Genomic DNA, 18,739 nt, shown 5'->3' on the forward strand with positions numbered 1-18,739 from the left:
AAAACTAACAAAGGCTATTTACCAAGTCTTTTAAAGTCATCAAGACTTGAGAACAAACTGTTCTTCAATCTAATATTTATTTTATTAAATCTAGATCCATGAAATTGAATCTTCACCTGATATCTAAACCAGGGATGTCAGGTGTCAACTTTTTTTTTTTTTTTTTGCACACTTTGACCATAGGTGGTGGCTATCCAGAGCATTGTGTTGAGAAGAATCCCGAAGCCCTAACTTGGTTTAATGGGAAAAGGGCTATAAAGAAGAGCACTGTCTCTCATGGGAACCCAGAATTGGGTGAGCAGGACACAGGAACTTGTCATTCCACTATACACAAGTATCTGAGATTGCTTCAAATACTAAGGTTGACTCTCCATGGAAAAGAAAAATAGGTGTTTTAAAGGTACGACTATAGAGTTCATAATCTTAAAGTAAATGGAACAAGATATTGGTGCATAAAATCCTAGGAATGCTATCATATTAGGATTCATTCAAATATCCATATATTTTAACTTTCTTTTTTTTTGCTTTCTTCCTATTCAATTTTCATATTTATTTTCAATTCATAAGATACCTTCTTCACAGGAAGAAAGCAAGCCTGCATTGATTCTGCAATCTGTAATTGGGGTAAAAATGGGAGTTCATAACCCACTTGAATCTAATGTATGAAATATGATATGTCAAGAGCTTTGTAATGTTTTGAACAACCAATAAAAAATAATATATATATATATACCAAAAAACCCACAACTCTATGTCTAAAAATTTATTTGAGTCCAGCTCCAGGTATAGAGAACTACTGAGATATTTTATCATTAATCAATATATATGAAGTAAAATTTCACATTTACAATGTACAATTACTACCACATGTAATTTAAGCATCTCTATATTATTATATAAAATAAATAATATAATATGCATTTTCAGTTGTTTTAACTTAAGAACAACCCCAAAATTGAACTTAATTTCAAAAGAAAGGAAGAGATTGAAGCAAAATAATATTGATACAATCAAGGAAATACAAGTAGCAGTTAGAAGCCCTGAGAGGAATTTCTGATTCCTTGTCAAATTCTATTCAATTGTTTTGATTTTACATTTAGAATATTTGATTATGAAGTATTTTCTTATGAAGTGACATTTTTCACAACACCTATAAAATGCAACATTTGTATTTGAGCACTATGTTTGGTTTGATACGCTGAACAACAAAACAGGTTTTCCTGAACTAATTAGGAGATCATAAAATGACACTTATTTAAGAAAACTTTTTGTGACTCTCCCAAGAGATTTATAGCATAGAAAGAAAATCCTGGAAACGTTTACTCATTTCTTGTTTTATTTTAACCTCATTATCTATGTAAGCATCATTGAATTTTTAAAATAGAAAATACAAATCATATAATCAGGGATGAATGAGTTAAATGCAAATGGCGCTACTCAGGGCCAGAATCCGTGGTAATGTGTATTGGATACCGAGAGACAGCAACAGGAAATACACTTACATGTTTCAGAAAAACCTGATGGAAGGGAACTAGGGCTGCCAAAGGCAGAAGGTGCCGAGAAACCCATGAAACAGGCCCAAGTCCAGGACTGCCCAGGCTATAATTTATTAGGGACCTATAGACAGAAGCACATCTTGGGAACAACAAAAGAGCAAGATGCCTGGACTCCCTGGCAGAAAGAAGGGGTACCTATGCTAAGTGAGACAAAGGTGGGTAGTGGTCAACCAGAATGTACCTGGACTTTCTCAAAAACTATTAACCTGTCAAATGTCAGTTAAGTAATACCTCCTGGCATGGTGTGAGTGCTCCACTGACTATCTTTTTTTAAAAAAAAAAATATTTTTTAGTTGTAGTTGGATATAATACCTTTATTTTATTTATTTATTTTTATGTGGTCCTGAGGATGGAACTCAGGGCCTTGCACATGGGAGGCAAGTGCTCTACCGCTGAGCCACAACCCCAGCTCCTCCACTGACTAGCTTAATGATTTTGTTTATACACTAGGGTTCAGAATGCATGCCAGGGTCACTGGGCAGGCAAAATGATGATTACAACCAATATGGTGGTTCCTCAGGTTAAGTGGGTACCCCCAGAATCTAGGGGACCCATCTATATGAGCTTGCTTATGTTCCTTCCTAGGCACCAAGGATACAGAAGTGAGTAAAGCCAGCAAAGCAAAGTTCCTCCTTATGGAGCTTAAATTCTAGGATAAGAAGACAAGCGATAAATAAATACCTGACAAAAGAAATACGAAGGAAACTATTGAAGGTTAGTAACTAATTCTACCTATTTTATACTGTAACATTTTGTAATATTTGATAGATAAATATTTTATAATATTAAAATGGAATGAGTGACAGATGACTAGCATTTGAGCGACTACTTTCAATAAGAGATTCATGAAGACTTCTCTGAAAAGGTGACACTTAATTTGGAATCCAGGTGAAAAGAGGGTGTCAGTCATACCCAAATCGGAGGAATGAACATTCTAAGCAGAAGAAGGTGCCATACAAAGGCAGGAGTGAATGTGCCCATTAGAGGAACAGGACAGAGGCTGATACGTCTGCAGAGAAGGGGGAGAGGGAGACAGAGTCTATAGAGATGGACCGCGGTACAGACTCTGCTCTGGGGCTAGAGTCAAAAAGCTGTGCTTGGGGGCGCTGGGGTTATGGCTCAGCGGTAGAGCACTTACCTCGCACATGCAAGGCCCTGGGTTCGATCCTCAGCACCACATATAAATAAATAAAATAAAGTTATTGTGTCCAACTACAACTACAAAAAAAAAAAAGCTATGCTAATGGGATGGTGATGGGGAATAAGGGCAAGAGAAGAAGCAAGGAAAATCCTAGTTTCTGACTTGAGTATTGAGATCGGGAATCTGGGTCAGGAGCAGGCTTTGGAAGGAACAGAAACAGGAGGTCTGCTTTGGCTGTTAAATTTGACATGCTTAATAGAAAAGGAAATAGAAATGTCAAGGAAGCAGTTGGACACATGGTTCTGGAACATAGTAGAAAGTCAGTGTTGGATATGTAGACTAAATATACACTATCCAGATATAGAGATAGTTATGGATCTACTATAGAGAGAGAGATGAACTGGAGGCAGTGTGACCAGACAATTAAAACCATGTTTATATAGAGAAGGAAGCCCAAGAGAAATTCCTGAATCTATTCCTACATTACAAGTTTAGAAGAGGGTAAGAAGGCTGCAAACAAATCTGTAGTGGCCAATAAAATAGAAGATTGGGAGATCATGGTATCACGGAAATTAACAAAAAGAAACCAACCTCCTTTCTAGAAGGAGGAAGTGACTAATTACTTCAAATGATAATGAGATTAAAACCAGACACGTGGCCACTTAATTTGGCAAGAAGAAGGCCACTGGTAACTTTGCCAAAAAGCATCTCAATAAGGTGGTAGAGAGAGAATCCCAACTGAATTGATTTGAGAGGGCAAATATGTGACCATAGGCAGATCTTGTAAGAATTTTCCTGCCAAAAGGAATAGACTTGAGAGAGACTTTAAGATAGAAACTATTGAAGTGTGCCTGTCTGTTAATATTAATGCTGCACGCTGATCCAGGAAAAAGGAAGAATTGACGTAATCCATTTATCTCTTCCCCTTGCTCTTTCAAAAGAGTCCTCTGAAAATGATTCAATTTTATTTTATGGTCACTTCCTTTTCTACTGGTTTATAACTACTTTGGGGTAGGAACCAAGTCTGGTTCATTCTTTCATTGTGAAAAAACAAAACAAAAACTTTGCTGTAAGGTCACAGGATAGAGATTTCAGGACTGCCTTTATCCTTGTATCCACAGTGGCTAGCACAATCTTAGAGCATAGCAGATGCTCAGTAATAGTTGGGAAATTGCATGACTGCTTCTACTGCTTCTGGCCTAAGTGCACAAACATATGAATGAATGAATATGAGTTACTATAGGAAAATTTGGATGATGACCTGACCTCTTTTTTTCCTTCTCAATTCTAAAAACTTGTTCCTGAAATATAGGGCACATTCAATAAATGCCAAATTTAATCCTCACCCAGAAAAATGGAATTGTTGTGCAGGAACTCTTATGATTTCTTCTAGTTCCCAGTAGAAGTGATTTTTATTTTCTTCTGTTTGGGAATAAACTGTATTTTACAGGTTTTTTTGTTTGTTTGTTTTTATTGTTATTTAAGGAGACTCACATTTATCATCTCATCCTTTATCCTTTCCTGAAGGGACATTAGGACAAAAGTTATCATTTCATTTCAGAGATTTGTAAACAGAGGCCCAGATTTTATGATTTGCTCAAGTTCATACAGCTCATTGGTGCAGAGCAGGACTTTGACCTCAAATTTCCTGGCTTTCTGTTCGATGAATATATGCTTAAATTCTCAATTTAATTTGAGCTCTTCACCTACATCCTGTGACTCATAGGATCTACTCCTGTTTTTATTCCACTAGTTTCATTTCTTTGTAAAACAATAACAAATCTGTATTTCTCAGGGAAGGACATGGTTCATTAAGCTTCTGCAAGGTTTTAACCTTTTCCAAGACTGGAGGCAGATGGAATGGATCATAATGAGGTTGACTTTTCTTGGTGGGAACTGGGGGTTGGACTGGATACAGAGCATCCAGCCTGGAGGCTGAATCTTTGAGTGGCATTTAGGGTTTTGTGATATGCAGCCTCTGCAGCAGGCAGACAGGGGATGAAACAGTACTGTTTACCAAATCATAGCAGACGTTCTGCTCTTTGAAAGGTGAGATAGAGAGGCCTCTTCCTCCTTAAAAAGCTTGTCGAAATTGAGTTCGGCTTGACAGTGTTTATCTGGGAAATGTTGGCATGGGCCACATGTACCTAGTGACCAGGTTATGAGACAATCTTGAGAAGCAGAGACTCTGTTCTCAAACCACCTGTGGACACAAGAGGCAGTTGTATTTCCTGGTAAATGAAATCAACCTAAGGATAAACTGATAACTTAATAATGCATATCATAGATGCCAAAGTTTGCATTTACTGATACACATGTCCAGGATGTGCTTTCAAGTCACATGCTGGGTGCCTGGCCAAGCTGCCACATGAGCATAGCAATTCACTTGCATAAGCCATATAGTGTTTAAAGACCAGAAAATTAATTAAAGGCTAAATATGAACAACAAGTGTTCATTGCTGCATTGTATTAACATTTTTATTTTTATTTTTTGGTACTGGGGATTGAACTCAGGAACGCTTTATCACTGAGCTATATCCTCAGCCATTTTTATTTTTTTATTTTGAGACAGGATCTTTCCTTAGTTGCTTAGAGCCTTGCTAAGTTGCTGAGGCTGGCCTGGACCCTGTGACCCTCCTGCCTCAGCCTCCCGAGCTGCTAAGATTATAGATGTGCACCACCACATCCAGCTGTTCTTCTATTGTTTAATCTTTAAACTGAACATTATAACACACAGTAAACTAAACATTTTGACATATCAGGAATTGTCTGCTTTATGTCAAAGTGAATTACCATCATGGTTCCCAAAGAGGGTGAGATTAGAATGCTCATTGCAATCACAATTCACTGCTTTAGTGAAATAATGACATCATCTTATAATGGATTAGAAAAATACATACACATTTCTATCTATGTTGTGTTTATATGTAAGATAATAAAGAAGTTTAATGGAAGAGCTGATTATTACTGGTTTCATTGATTTCCTTTCTTTCTTCTCTGACTGAGCACAGTCTCTGTGCTGAACTCTGCTCTGGGTATTGGGGATTAATAGTGAACAAAGCAGACATGGCCCTTGGCCCTCATGGAGATGATCGTTGAGGTGAGAGGACACTGGTGGATGGGGTGATTTGAGAGACAGATAGTGGACATATTCAGGATATGTGCAGTAAGTTGCATCAATAGGCCTAGTGATTTATTAGACGTGGGTGGCAGTGAGGGTGACTGAGTCAACAGCTGGATGAGTGGTGACCTATCTGGATGGGAAAGATGGAGGACAAACAGGTGAGTGAGTTACCTACAAGTGAAACACCTGAGTGAAATTATCATAAATCCTCCTCTCCTTTTTCTATACCTCATTAAAATAAAGAGCATATCTGAAAGTCCTTTGGGGTCCCCAAAAGAAAATTATCATCTGAGTGAATCCTTTAGTCATGCTTTTCCTTGTGTGATTGCAATGAGCATTCTAATCTCACCCTCTTTGGAAACCATGATGGTAATCCACTTTGACATTTAATAGTACGCCATTGGTATGCTTGTCTCTTCCTAGTTATGTATTTTATTGTGAGAATCCTGTGAGTGCAGGTACTATCTGATTCATTTTATCTGCCTCAGTATAATGTAGTGCGTGGCATTTGGTAGGTAATAACAGTTACTTGTTGAGTCGAGTTACGAGGCAGCTGTATTGAACACTGGCTGTAATGAACGTGAGCACACTTGTCTAGACTATTTCTGCTCTTCAGTAGCAGTGCTTATTTCTGTGTGTGACTCCTTTTAGCCAGTGGGCCCTTTCTGTCTTGCCAACTGCTTTTCTAGTCCCGATACACAAAGAAGTTTCAAAAATAATTGCTTGATTTTTTGAAAAGTGGAGGGCAAAGTTACTGAAATTTTCTCAAAGCATTCTGCATATCACCCAAGCCAGGAAACAACAGCAAAAGAATGCCTGTGATAAACTTGAAGAGCCATCAAGCTTTAAGAAGGCTTCTCCCCCCCCCCCGCCCCCCGTGGGGAGGGGTACCAGGGATTGAACTCAGGGGCACTCGACCACTGAGCCACATTCCCAGCCCTATTTTGTATTTTATTTAGAGTCAGGGTTTCACTGAGTGGCTTAGCATCTTGCTTTTGCTGAGGCTGGCTTTGAACTCATGATCCTCCTGCCTCAGTCTCCTGAGCCATGGAGATACAAGCGTATGCCACCACACCTGGCTAGAAGGCTTCTGAAGAGAGTATTCTTACTTATCCACAGGCTGATCACTTTTAGATGAGCTTGATTCAGTTATTAGACCCTAAAGTTAATTTTCACACATGACAAAAATTTGACACATTGGTATTTGAGTCTGATGGATGGTCATTTTTCTTCATTGGTTTTCAACATGTTCCAGGGAGCCTTGGGGCGGGGGTTGTGGAAATTCTGGGCAAGCCACTGGATGGAGTCCCAGCCTATGACTTCTGCTCTTTTCAGGGATGCTCATTTAGATTTCTTCTGTTTGCATGTCCAAAAGATTTCCTTTAAATGGCAAATTCACTGCTACATAATAATTGTAAAGCTGGTCTCAGATAATATTCTTACCCTAGGTTGGTGCTAGTATGCTGTTATCTTTGGAAAACAACAATTTGATCTCATTAAAAGTATTAAAATTTGCTGGGCACAGTGTTGCACCCCTGTAATTCCAGTAACTCAGGATGCTGAGGCAGGAGGATTGCAGGTTTGAGGACAGCCTGGGCAACTTAAGTGAGACATTAAGCAACTTAGTGAGACCTTGTTTCAAAACAAAAAGATGTAGCTCACTGGTAAAGTGCCTTCAGGTTCAATTCCCAGTACCAAAAACAAAACAAAAACAAAAACAAAACTCTTTATCAGTTCTTATGTAAGAATGTTTGCAACACACATACCTCATTTCTCTAATCATTGCATTTATTATTCTATTTCTTTAAAAAATGTCTGTTTTATTGTATTTGTTAACCAATCTATGAACTCCCTGAAAGCAATAACATTAATTTTGTGTCTCTATTGAATTTAGGCAGTGCCTATCATGATAAAATTACACTGAATGAATAAATGGATGGATAGATGGATGGATGGGTGGATGAATCACTTGGACTATCGGAAGAGTGACTGTGACACAGTACTAAAACCTGGGACTTGGTAATTGTGTTCTAATCCTGTCTCAGCAATTTTGTTTTTGTAAGTCCCTGAATAAATTAATTTTGTATCTCATTATGTTAAACATAAAATTAAAAAATAGAGTGTGTTTTGCAAATTAAGGATAATGAGTCACTGTTTCTTGGGAATAGAGGGTACATGAGTGAAATTAATTACAAAGGCTTATGTTATTATAATTATAATGTTAATTATAAGACATAACTGCTGTTGATGAAACTGGTCCAGAAAAGGGATGTAACATGAGCAGTTGTTTCAAATCTTGTGCCAATATTCTGAGTGGACAAAACAATTATTCATTGCCCAGAGGACCTTAGGCCAAAGTTTCATGCATTACAGACTGTGTTGGACTTCTGCAAATTCAGGAAAAGCAATGACTTACTAGCCAAAGGAGACGTTGAACCAAGGCAAGTTTGAAAAGCAAACACAATTGTAAAAATAAAGGTTTTTATTTCATCCATTGCCACACTGGATGACTATATATATAAATAAATTTAGTAGAAATTACCAAGTTGCTTTTTTCAAGGTCTGGTGCTGAAGGAAATTAGAGATGAGTTATTAAATCAAGGGAGACAGGACATGTACATAGAACAAAGGAAGTATTAAGAGCCACAAGGAAAATAGTGTTCAAGTTGTATGGAAATTCATGAGGAGGAGAATCATCTTTCCGTAAGTATTGCTTGGATTACTTATGCCTTGGGTTTTCAAATAAAATAAAACCTTTTATCTTTTCAATACATCCCTTAGCATAAATAAATATGTAGAGAGCATTTCTGGCACAGGCATGCATTCCCTAAGAAGGGAGCCATTTCCATAAACATAAGCCTCTCCTTGCTCATGATACTCAGCTCCGGTTTGGTTCTGTCCCTGGGCGTGAAGGCACTTGAAGTCGCTTAGCTGTCTCTGAATCTGGGCCAAAACTGGATCATCAGATTGATTGACCTCACTGAACCATGTGTTTTGGATTAAAAAAATTTCTGTGTGGTGTGTGTTTAGCCAATGAAAATGAAGACTCCCCAGGCCCTACATTCTTTATGATTCCTACACCCACCAATGTTTTCTGCAGGACTGTGAAAATAATGTGTCTCTGATAGAGTCGAAAACCACATTTTTACATTGTAGGATACGGTATTACCCAGAAAAGACTAAGAATAAAATTGGTATTTATATTCCCCCTTAAAAACACTTGACCTTTATGTAGACATTTTTTAAATGTAATGTGTAGTTCAAATTTCCTTAAAAATATATGTATAATTGTATATGATGTATATATGATTATATTTATATACAAATATAAAAATTTGGAGAAAAAGACATTCATTGATATACAACTTTGTATTTTCTCCTGTGAATTTTTATTTTCATGTCCTTACCTTCTGCTCATTCCTGATTCCACCCTAGACTGGAATCTGTCCTCACTCTGCCACTAAAATGGCTCTCTGAAGATCACCCCGGACCTCAGTGGCCCTAAACCCAGGGGTCCCTTGGTCTTACTTTGCTCAGCCATTTGACACACCCGAGGCCTGCAGCACTCTGCTCCTCTTCCGCAGACCCCAGGCACACTGGGTTTGACACAGTTTTTGCACACCGTGTTCTTCTCTGCTTGCACCTTCTGTATGTTCTGTACCCCCTCCTTGGCATACTCTTCCTCCCTGTTCTGGGAGGAAGTCTGCACCTTGGCCTGGTTAATCCCATCTCTTCTTTCAGATCTCGACACAAATGTTGCCGAAAGTGAGGTTAGATCACAACAATTCTGCTTCAAAGTACTCACCAGAAAAATAATAATCAATTCTCATCCCCTCTCCCCACTACTCTCTAATTCTTTCATCATCTTCCTCCCTCTATTCGGAAGACAGAAGCCATAATCCTCTTCACCATTAAAACCTCGTTGTCTGGAATAGTACCTCATGCAGGGTAGATACTAAGAAGGTTTTGTTATTATTGGATGAATTTATAAATAGTTGCAGTCATGGTATACCTATGATTTTAGACCCTTCTACACACCAGGTACATGTCTCCATGTCATTGTGGTATAATTATGACTTTTGTCAAAATTATTCATGGACGGGCTAAGATTATGGCTCAGTGGTAGAGGACTTGCCTAGTATGTGTGTGAGGCACTGGGTTCGATCCTCAGCACTGCATGCAAATAAATGGATAAAATAAAGGTTCATCAACATCTAAAAATATATTTCAAAAAAAGTTATTCATGGCCACCTATGTTCAAAATAATTCAGAGGTCCACCATTAGGAGAATGGATTAAAAAATGTGGAATTTTCATTCAATGGAACATCATGTAGCAAGATGGTAGGTATTATTTTACAAAACAACATGGATGAACCTTCCAGACATGCCATCAACTAAAGCCAGAAAGAGTGTACACACATTGTTTCATTGATACAAATTCTAAAAGCAGGAGTACTGATTTATGATGTCACAAGAGAGGATGCTGGTTATCCTCAGTGGGATGTTGGTGATGGGCCAATCTGAGTATTGGTAAAGTTCTATTTTTTCTTAATTTTGGTACACTTATATGGTGTGTCCACTTAAGATTTTCCTACTTATATAATACTTCATATTGGAAATTGGTTCAATTGCCCTTAAAAAAGTTTATTTAAAAGTAAAAGAACTAATTTTACTTATAGATCTTTTAGAGGCAAGTAGATCCACAAGGTTTAAAAACAGCATTTTCTTGCTTTTCTCTCCCTCACCCTCTCCCTGCAAAGTCCGTCTCCCTACAGATAATCTCTTTCAACTTTTTAAAAGTGGGTTCTCTTGATTTTGACCTTCATATCTCTAGTTAACATGCTGGGTATCACATCTTCCTGTTTCAATTTTAAAAAGTCCTCTATTGACCTTCCCAACATGGACAACAGGAATGCAGCTCTTTTTGCTCAATCCCTGTGCCAAGTCATTATTCCCACCTTTTTCTCTCAGTATTGATTATTGATAATTTTGGTTTGATTAATATTCAATGTTTGGATGATTTTAACATGGGCTGTTTATAGCCCAGCTATGTATTAAACTAGACCACTTCTCTTTTTTCTTGTGGTATCTTTTCTCTTTTGTTTGCTGGTTTTTTAGAGAATTTCAATTGCCCTACCAGTTGTTTAAATTGTCCTTGAAGACAATATTATCTTGTTTTATTTTATTTTTTATTTAATACATGACAACAGTGGAATGAATGCATGACAACCTTTATTACACATATACAGCCCAGTTTTTTATATCTCTGTATATAAAGTATGTTCACGCCAAATTATGCCATTATAAATTTACTCTTTTTTTGCATTACAATTCTTAAAACACATATATACCACAATTTTTCATATCTCTGTTTGTATATAAGGCATGTTGGCACCAAATTCAAATCTTCATACATGTATTTTGTATAATGATGACCATCACATTCCACCATCCTTACTAATCCCCTTCCCCCTCCCTTTCCCCCTCAAAAAAATCTCTTCCAGAATCTTGTGATTGCTCTAGCCTGGGAGGCCTCTCTATCTGGTTCAAAGTTGTTTTTTTGTTTGTTTTTGGTATAGGGGATAGACCCTAGGGGGCTTAATCATTGAACTACATCCCCAGCATTGCTCCTTTTATTTGAGAGGGTTGTTGAGGCTGGACTCAAACTTGTGATCCTCCTGCCTTAGCCTCCTGACTCTCTGGGATTATAGGTATGCACCCAGTGGTTCAAAGCTCTTATCCTGAGATGTCCCTTCAAAATTATTCCAGGGATCACTTCAGTTTGTTTTGTGTTAATGTTTTGTACATTCCATGTAGAAAAACTTTCTTTTCCTGGTTTCTGTCTTTGGTTTTAATAGAGGGCATCCTTTAATAGCTTTCTGAGAAAAGGGTACATGAGAAGTAAAAATGTCAAGGACTTCCATATAGGAAAATGTTTTAATTCTAACTCTATTAATGGTTTGGCTTGGTATAGAATTCTATGTTTAATTTCCATTCAAAATTTTGAAGACTTTTTCCTTGCCATATAATTTTCTACATGAATAAATTTTCAGAAGTCCATAGCTACACTTATTTATTTATTTATTTTGTATATGAGAGTTGTTTACTCTTGTAGAAGCTCTTCTATATATCCATTGATCTGAAATTCAAATTCCTGTGTTTTGCTATGTATCTAATTTCACCTAATATGTATGTATGTATCTGCTATGTATCTAATTTCACCAGTCTCTGAGCAAACTTAATCTTAAAATTCAACCCTTTCAGCTTTGGGAAATGTTCTTGAATTATTTTGTTAATAATTCCTCTCCTCTGCTCTCTTTTCTGTTCTCTCTTACTGAACTCCTACTGTTAGCTCTCCTAGACTATTCTCTCATTTTCTTATGATTAATCTCCAATTTCTGGTTTCTTTTCATAGTTGTTATATTTGCTTATCTCTCTGGAGATATCAATGATTTTTTTCTTTCTCAATATATAGTCTTTGTTTACTACATTGCTTTTTATTGGTTACTAGTTTGGGTCTTAGTCTTACAAACTAATGGGTTTGCTCAGATGTCTGGTAATAGTGATCATACCTGAGCAAGTTTGGTCATAGCTGAGTGATTGGAAACTCTGAGTATGTGGGTGTGGCTTCTTGATTACGGCTAGGTGACCCAACCCTGTTTTTTCTGGAACTGTCCCAGTTTTAGTACTGAAAAAGTCTCATGTACCAGGAAATCCCTTAGTCCTGGGCTGAAGGCCCCCATAGTTGTGATATCTCTATAGGGCAAACCATCTAAAATTTTCATTTGGGGACCCAATGTCAAGGCCTTTGGTGATTTTTCTCTTTAGCTATCGGATTCCTCAGAAACTATTATTCAAATTTCCTACCTGGTGGTCCAAACCTTGCCTATGAAAATTCTTGGGGAGTATGGCAAGATTCTCAACTTCCAATATAAAAATGTCCTCCTAATCCCACTTCAAGTATGACTGGTTTTTCTCATTTACACTATTTACTGAGTGATTGTCACGTGCTAGACACTGTTTTAAGCAATGGGGAGGCAGGGGTGAATGAAACATAAAAATTTCTGGCTTTGTGTAAGCATGTAGGAGGACTGGACAGTGGATAGATGACAGGTGGGTAGGAAGGTGGATATATAGATCCATAGGTAGAGGTGAATAGATATTAAATAAATGTGGCTTGTCAGAAAGTGACAAATGGATGAGAAAAACAGAATGGGGGTAAAGAAGGACAGAACTGGTAGCCCCTGGGTGGCTCCATTCCTATCCTTGGTCACTCCACATTTTGGGCAGGATGGGAGGAGGCCATATGAGAAAAGCTATAAAAGGGGCAGGACACGTCCACTCGCTGGAGCACCAGCTCTGGACCCTCTCCCTCCCAAGGAGTGTCAGTCTCTCTCTCTCTCTCTCTCTCTCTCTCTCTCTCTCTCTCTCTCTCTCTCTCCTATCCCTTAAATAAAACTTTTTGCTCTTTCCTCAGCATTCCTTTGGTGTTCAATCTTCAACACCAGGGGAATGGGATGGAATCTTGATTTTCAAGAAAGGATTCACTTGTGGCTTTAAGCATTTAAAAAAATCTTCCCACTATCATTTAGGGAGGGAATAATAATAGAAGCAAATAACCAATCTACATTATTTACATAGGAGCTATGATTTTATTTTTAATGGTATATAGTGTTCAACAGCTTGAATATATCTCATTTTCTCAACTGTTCCCAGTGTTGAAATATTTGGTTTTCTTCCAATGACATATAACAATGTGCTATAAATCTTGCATATATCATTGTCCATGATCAGGAATTTTCTGAATGCTGTGGATTGATACCCAGAAATGAGATAACTTTGTAAAAAGATTTCAGCATTTGATACAATATAAGGCAGCATGGATAGTTCAAGTATAGTCTTTGGAATCAGAACCAGTATGCTTTTGTTTGGAGCCCCACTCTGCCATTTATTAGCTGTGTGGCCTTGGGCAAGTCTTCTTACAGTGTTCCAGTTTCCTCATCTGTCAAGTAGGAATGATAATAGTAGTGTTGCAGAGGGGAGAAGTGTGAGTTACATCATGCAGAGGGACTATCACACAATAAATTAGCTGATTTCACTATCATCACCAACATGATTGTCAAGTTACTGTCAAGTTTTTTTTAAAAAGACATCAACTTCAATGTCATCAGCAACTTATGAGGGTCCCTGTATAAACACTGCTTTGCAAACCAAACTTAGTCACTTATTTTCAGTGTCTCTTAACACTCCATTAGATGCCCCTGTGATTTCTGCAATAACAAAAAACATGGAATATGAGACCTCACCATTAATGTTCCAGCCTATAAAAGGAACATTTTAGCAAATTGTTGGCAATTTCTTATATAAGGACACAAATGGTGGAGTCGAATCATATGTGAATTCCAGTTGAGCAATCCACCTTTTCTGGAAACTGGGATGTGAGGTGCATGAGCAAGAAGGGAAGAACCACATTTAAACCTACAGTGATTCTTTCCCACCATTTCACCCAATGAAACTATGTGACTTTTGGAGGGAAAATCAAACCTGCTTTTTCAAACCTGGTCTGTTTTAGTGTGCTTAGTGTGGGAATATCTTGTGCAGATTGTGATTCTGGATTTGAGCATGGTTCTTATAACTCATGCCCTGTAAATCCAAGACAACATTCAGCCAGTTGCCATATTGAGAGTTGTTGCATCTGCATTTATAATTCACATTCATGGATAATTATGATCCTGCTTTCAAATCCCAATGTTCATAGACAACAATGATGGCATCAAGCTTGGTTTGAGATTGAATTTAATAGTATCCTCCAACCTATTTTCTCTTGAGCTTTGTAAATGTTACTATTAGTTAAATAATTTTATATGATACTACACATAGTGCTTCTTCTGCTCAGAACAACTTTCCTTCTTGGTTTTCCTGGAAAATTCAGACATATCCTTCAATGCTAAGCTTAAACTTGAAGCCCTCCCAGGTTCCTGTCAACACATTAAGCCTTGTGTCTAGGGCATGGTCATATGAATCCTCTATGTAGCAATTGTCAGGTTGAGTTGGAATTGGCACATCTCTTTTCCGTGTAGACTGTGAGCTCCTCTAGGGCAGAGACTGTGTATTATTAATACCAGTACCTAGTAAAATTCATAATAGATGAAAAATGAAGTAGAGAGAGAACTGTGGTATAAATATATGTCATAATACCCAAGGGAAGTGTTTAAGAGTGAAAACTAGTCAATAAGAGTAATAACAACCATTAGTTATTAAAGTCCTACAATATGTAGCTTTATATATGTTATAATACTTCTTAAAAATCCCTTACACATCACTTTACCTATTTTACGGAAGAAAATTTAGGCTCAGAGAAGTTAAATAATTTGCCCAGGGTCCAGTGGCTTATAAGAAGAGAACAAGAATTTGAACCGTTTGTGTATTTCCACTCTCTTCTGCTTCCCTGATTCAACTGTGCCAGAGATAGAGAAGGATCAAGTGTGTTGAGGGCCACAGCCGAGTCGGGATGACGCATGGCATTTTTGCCAGAAGTAGTGGTTGAGAGGTGACACCACTGGTGGAGTTCTCCTTGAGTTCCAGTTGAGCTCTCGCGGGGATTCCCAGAGAGTTCCCATTGGTTGGGGAAGTGCCGGAGGAGGGATATTTCCGGTTGCTGGTTACTGGAGGAGCCGCATGGCGTGTGAGAGAATTCCCAGGAGCGTGTGTGAAGTGTGCTGGTGGAGTTCAGAAATAAAGTTTGTTCCTGCTTCAGTGGCTCGTGATTTGTGCCCAGCCAGACTGGGGCACAAGTGAGATGATTAAAAAGCATCCACTGAATATGGCTAATGGGAGGTTATGGGGAACTCTACGGATTTCAAGGTGGATACATCCCTGTGTGTCCAGGTTTATTTCTAAACCTGGTAACAAAAGTCCTGACCATAGAATGTGTTGTTGGAACACGCCTCTTCATTAACAGAAGTGCCACTGAGTATCCTTCAAGAGATCGCCATGGCTTTAAAGTAAAGTCCAAGTTCCCCATGGAGGAGTGGGCTGCAGTGTAGTCAAGGGGACCCACCTGGGGCTCATTCTCATTTAGAAGACATGTCCTCACATTAGGATAGGTCTGACCTCTGGAGCCAGGCTCCTGAACACAACTTTTGGTGTGGGAAGACTGGGGGACGTATGTGTCATCTTTGAGATGAGCTCCTCAGAACCGATCACAGCAGGAAAAGCTGAACTCTGAGCTGGTGAAAATGCATCTATTTGCGTAGCATTGGGACAATGACTAAAGTCCACTCACTTGCTGGATTAAAACATTACGCTGATGTGGTGCTAAATGGAGGCTTGCTGAGTGTGAGTCATAATGACAAACCACTGTGACAAGATATATTGGAACATCAGTTATGATGGTCCCAAAATTTAGAACCTGTCCAGTTACTTTATTTATGACTTCACTAAATCAAATGCAGCAGGGTGGTCTTGCCAAACTTACATGGAATTTGGACTTGTGGAAACAGAGAGTGCCTCTTAGACCCTCACCGGCCATAAAACACTAGGGATAACGATGTCCTTTATGTCCTTTATGGCTGAAGGAGGAAAGGAGGAGTTGGGGCATGGTCAGTGACATGGGGAGAGAGATACAGAGAAGGGACAACAAAAAGTGAATTGGTGCCCAGTACCCAGCCCAGACTATACCAGGGACCACATTTGACCTTCTAAAACCAAGGAGACTTGGGCACAGGAACTTTGTGAGCCCTGGGGCCCAAAAGTTCTTCTTCAAGTTCAGGTAACAAAACCCACACAGAGTTGGGCAGAGGGCACCAATGTTGTGAAATTTTGTTATTCTGAGGTTCCATGCAGCCTCTATGGACAGTTACAGTGTCCAGGGCTATAGGGGGAGACATTGGGGCCCTCAATTCTATTCTCCTTGAGGACCCAGAGGCTGCTAAGGGGAAAGGAGATCCATCGCAGACAGCAGACCCTAATGAAGAAGCTGAGTGGAAGAAAATGAAGGACTGTCACTAAGCACATGTGACATACTCTGGAAGAACCCCAAGTGAATGGGAAAACTCTGGGGGAATGGTGGGGTAATGAGTGTCTGCAGGTATGCAGTTAATGTTTGCGTGGTTCTATTGGACATACAGGCTGAGGAGACCTGGAAATATCTGGATGGCATCAATTCAAAATATTTGCAAGTCCTTTGGTGAATGCTGGAGTTATGTTGGTAGACGACTATTATGAAGTAAAAAATATTAAGCACTATATTCTCTATAGTGCTACAAATTTGCACTATAGGGAATTTGCACTTGCACATGCTTTCTCTTATTTGATCCCCTTACAAAAGGCCTAGAATCCCTATTTCACAGATCAGGAAATTGAGACACAAAGTAGTGAAAGATGTATCTAAATCTGCTCAGGTTGCAAGTACCAGTTCTGGGGCTTGAACCCCAGTCTGTATCATTTCACGTCCAGTGCTATTTCCACTAGATGAAACCATTGCTTTATACAACTTGAATGGTGCCCCTGGAGTTTTGCAATAAATAGCTGATGTGCCTAAATGAGATGATCCTGCCATCAGGCTACAAGAGTCAGCAAGACTGAAATAACCAAAGTGTGCTTTGAGAAAGGCCTCCCACTGATGTGGATTTTGTAGATGTAGGTTACAGCCCTCTGCCATTTCATATTAGAATTCACGTCCTGAAGCAGTAGGAAAACCAGTCATTTCTTGGGTTGTATCAGCTTCCCTGCACCTAACACTTCATCTTGTTTTCAGAGCAGGAGAATGTGTGTCTTAGAACATAAGCATGGACACAAGTTCTTTAACCTGAGTGCTTGGCATTCAGGAAAGGCAAAGATCACATGATGCTTTGTGTGTACATGCACATATGTGTGCCTGTGCTGGTGTATGTGTGTACATTGTCTACTATGGAGTCCTCCCCACCTCTCTGACAGATGAAGGGGCACCTGGGCTCCAGATTTGTGATATCTAAGACGATGGGTACTCCCCATCAAAGCCTGCTCTCATTCTCAGTACTGCATGGAAGAGGTAAGCCTTTCAGACACAAAGTAGTGAGAGTGTTGATTGGCACTTCCTAAAACCCACCTCCCCATTCCTTTATATGGATCTCACAAGTCATCCTACTGCTCATGATTGGGCCCAGTAGTTAGAATCTCCAGGGAAGGTCAGTGGTGGGGTTAGATGGTGGTTTGAGCCTTGGCTGCCTGTAATCTCCTTTGGCACCCTGAGCCAGCTCAAAGAGATATGCATCCTAAGTAAAATTGTGTGCTTACTGTGAAAAGTTTTAGGAGAATTCAGTGAGCACCTTTCCTTCCTAGCAATCTGCCCTTCAGCCTATCTTACAAAGAAACATGTTTCTTCCTCTCCCTTCCTGCTTACCTTAGCGTTCTCATGTCTCCTGGGCCTCCAGGGTGATGCTTTCTGCTGCGTCTGTATGCTTGCCATAGCTCTCCTTCTGGACCCTGATATTCCTGGGGCAGGGATGTATCTTATTTGCCTCTGAATTCCCCACAGTCTATAGTCTAAGATATATTAGAAACACCCCAGCTTCTACCCAGTAGCCTGCCACTTCCCCCTAAGGCAACCAAAAATGTTCTTAGACATTGCCAAATTTCCTCAAGGGGACAAAATTGTACTTGGTTGAGAACTGCTGAGCTAGATAATTCTCTTGTGCTTGGAAGATTGTCATTTCTTACTCTGTTGAACTAATCTATGCTGATACAACTAGAGACGAGTGGAGGGTCCCCCAGGCTAAATGTAGTAAATATGATTATAGGGAAGTGTTATGGTTTAGATATAAAGTGTCCCCTAAAAGCTCATTTGTGAGACAATGCAAGAATGTTCAGAGGAGAAACGACTGGGTTATGAGAGCTTTAATCCAGTCAGTGGATTAACCCCCCCCACCCCTTGATGG

The sequence above is a fragment of the Urocitellus parryii genome, chromosome 2 (assembly GCF_045843805.1).
Source record: "Urocitellus parryii isolate mUroPar1 chromosome 2, mUroPar1.hap1, whole genome shotgun sequence".
Lineage (NCBI taxonomy): Eukaryota > Metazoa > Chordata > Mammalia > Rodentia > Sciuridae > Urocitellus > Urocitellus parryii.